The sequence below is a fragment of the Etheostoma spectabile genome, unplaced genomic scaffold (assembly GCF_008692095.1).
Source record: "Etheostoma spectabile isolate EspeVRDwgs_2016 unplaced genomic scaffold, UIUC_Espe_1.0 scaffold340, whole genome shotgun sequence".
Lineage (NCBI taxonomy): Eukaryota > Metazoa > Chordata > Actinopteri > Perciformes > Percidae > Etheostoma > Etheostoma spectabile.
This window is the reverse complement of record NW_022605588.1, coordinates 1,000,658-1,003,784: the sequence shown is the minus strand read 5'-3', so window position 1 is coordinate 1,003,784 and position 3,127 is coordinate 1,000,658. Positions and strand designations below refer to the sequence as shown.

The 3,127-nt window shown below is 47.1% G+C and overlaps 1 protein-coding gene across 1 annotated transcript in view; it reads right to left on the bottom strand.

The window, feature by feature from the left end:
* LOC116686280 (ubiquitin-conjugating enzyme E2 E1) overlaps positions 1–3,127 on the bottom strand; it is a gene marked incomplete at its 5' end in the record, with an annotated part of 79,936 nt that overhangs the window by 9,475 nt on the left and 67,334 nt on the right. The window lies entirely within an intron of this gene.

Sequence of the window (3,127 nt, the reverse complement as noted above, 5' to 3'; positions counted from 1 at the left end):
TCTCAACTTAAACATAAAGTATTTATCACGTCCAGAGATGGATTCATCTGGTTGGAACGTCTTGCATAAGAGACTCCTTCTTATGTCCACGTCCTTCTTATGTCCACGTTCATCTGTTGTTGCTCTAACTCTGCAGCCTTGCTGGACTGGGTTTAGAGTGCCCCACAACTTTTCTGCACTACGCAAGGACACTGTCCAACGCGCTGTTAAGCAGAGACACTGAGGGACACTGTCCAACGCGCTGTTAAGCAGAGACACTGTGACAGAACGCTGGAGACACAAAGCAGGGGACATGATCAGAAGGCAGAATGCTCCCAGCTGCGGGGACTTTGACACATTCCACTGCTGTGCAACTTCAATAAAGTGTCCCGCGCATGTCTCAGCATAATGTCTGTCGTCTGTTTTCATTCCAGTCAGAGCATGTGAATGCAGCGCCCACTTTTCATCAGTATAATGCACTGGAACTCCGAGATAATCCTGGTTACCCAGTGAGTCCAGTAGTCCCCAGTGAGTCCAGTAATCCCCAGTGAGTCCAGTGGTCCCCAGTGAGTCCAGTAGTCCCCAGTGAGTCCAGTAGTCCACAGTAAGAGCAACAGCGCGTACATGTTGTAGCGTGGTCTCTTTTGTAGTCCTCTCCTTTTGATACAACTCGTGTATTCTTCTTGTGAGGGTGCGTGTTGAGGGAATCTCATACCTGCCGTCGTCGTTGCGATTCTCAGACCAATGTCCTCCACCAGACCGATGTCCCCCACCAGACCGATGTCCCCCACCAGACCGATGTCATCCACCAGACCAATGTCCTCCACCAGACCGATGTCCTCCACCAGACCGATGTCCTCCACCAGACCGATGTCCCCCACCAGACCGATGTCCCCCACCACCCTAATGGGCCTGCAGTCTGCAGCTATCCACGTCACTATGGCATTTGTTAGCGTCTCTTGCCTTTGTTTATCTCTACCCCCCCCCCCACGCTGCATCTAACGTAGTCTGCTGAAGCCCCGCCCACTGTGTGTTTCGTTGAATGATTGGCTGGTGTCAACTGTCAAGGTGATATTTCAGACTGGAAGTACTCCGGTGATAAGAAAAAAGAACACAGTTCATGTCCATCATCAACACAGTTTGCAATGATCAGTTCTGCTGTGAGATCGTCTGATTATGCTGATTATGAAATACCAGGTGGAATATCTGAGACTCTGACAATCTAGGCAACCCTATAAACCAATATTTTACAGAACTCCATTATACAAACTAGGGATGAGCGAGTACAGCATTATCTGTATCTGTTTACCACATGAATTATCTGGATCTGTACTCGGACTGGGCGGGGCCTAACCCGGAAGTGGACAGAATTTAACCCGGAAGTGGGTCGGGTTGTCTTGAAATGGGCGGGGCTTTAACCGGTATGTTATTTTAAGCATGGAATGGACATGGGTTGATCAGAAATTGTTATAGTTATTGCTGATTAGAAAACTTCAATGATCAATGGTGTTGTCATGGTAACAAACGCGTGTGCACATGCGTGTGTGTGTGTGTGTGTGCGTGCGTCTCACCAGGTTGCAGTCATGAGCAGGGAGCAGATGGACAGCAGCACTTGGAGATGGTGAGGGCAGGACTCCATTTGTCCTTCAGATGTCCAACAGATCACCCCCTGGCTGTTGGATGTGTCAGTGGTAGATTCCTCGTACGGAACTCCCCTGGACACGGACAGCCAGAGCAACGCTTCGATCAACTTGGTTTTCTAGGAAACACCACCATCGCTGTGCTTTCATGTTGCATAAAGCAGCGGTTTTTGTGGTACTATTGATGTGGGCGGGCATCTTAAAATAATTATAATAACATTAAACGTCCTAAACATGGGTGCAGTTGTTAGTTTTTAAGACGGGCGCCCATATATAACGTAGTTTACTCCTCAACGCATCGTGCCAGGGTTCGCCGTCGATCTGCAGCCCTTTGCTGCATGTCATTCCCCCCTCTCTCCCCTTCCATGTCTTCCTTGTCAAAATAAAGGCCGATAACGCCTTGTTGCAGTGGTAGATCCTCGTAATGAAAGTCACCTGGACACGGACAGGAGAGAAGATGAGTCTGTGTTCCACATGTTTATACACAGTCTTTTCTCACGCACCCTAAACCTCCATAGAAAAAATACTCTTTAAAATGAAATGACTCTTCTCAGGCCAACGTTGTTACCAAATATCACTCCACACTAGGAATCTTAATGATTAATTGTTAAACAATTACAGATTTGACCGATCACTACTACAGAGGGAGCCTTCTATAATTTCCCATCCCCTTATGGGACACAGGTTGTTTAATGAAAAAGGAGTGTCTCGTCTCCAGTTACTGGTGTACCCACCTATTCTGTCCATAAAAACCTATTCAATAGAAATGTCCTGTTATGTAGCCATAACTTATGAGTGCAGGGAGTGACAGAAAACCTGCGTGTATACAGGTAGAAACAGCAATCAGTTAAACAATTTTATTACAAATTAGTAAAACACTTTTTTCCATGATAAAAGAAAGGTTTTCTATTCAATCTATTCCTTAACTGTGCAAACTTTGCACTGCAAGCGGTTCCAGGAAAGCAGCTGCATGTGTCCACGACAACGCAGGCGACATCATGGCCGTCCGAGGCTGTCTGCAGGCGTAGAAAGTATGTGGGAGCCCCCCGGACGGTGGAGTGGGACTCTGCTGTCTGCTTGTAGGTTAACGGTTATTGATCGATTAATAGGATTGGGCATCGAGAACCGGTTCAACAGTGGAATCATTTCCAATGGAATTGTTTCTTAATTGGAATCGTCAATCGATCCAAATTTAAACACACGCAAGTTTGGGTTTCCATAACGGTCGTTGTACTTCTAGGAGCTTGTTGTGCTGCATCCGTGGAGCGCAGTAAGAAGCGCTCTAGTTTTTTAACATTAATATGAGTTCCCCCAGCCTGTCTATGGCCCCCACTGGCTAGAAATGTTGATAGGTGTAAAGCGAGCCCTGGGTATCCTGCTCTACCTTTGAGAGAATGAAAGCTCAGATGGCTTTCAAATGAGCAAAGTGGCAGATGGTCAAGGCCACACCCCCAGCCTCCCCCCCCCTTTCTCCATCAAAAACTACAGACTCAGAAATGGCACATACT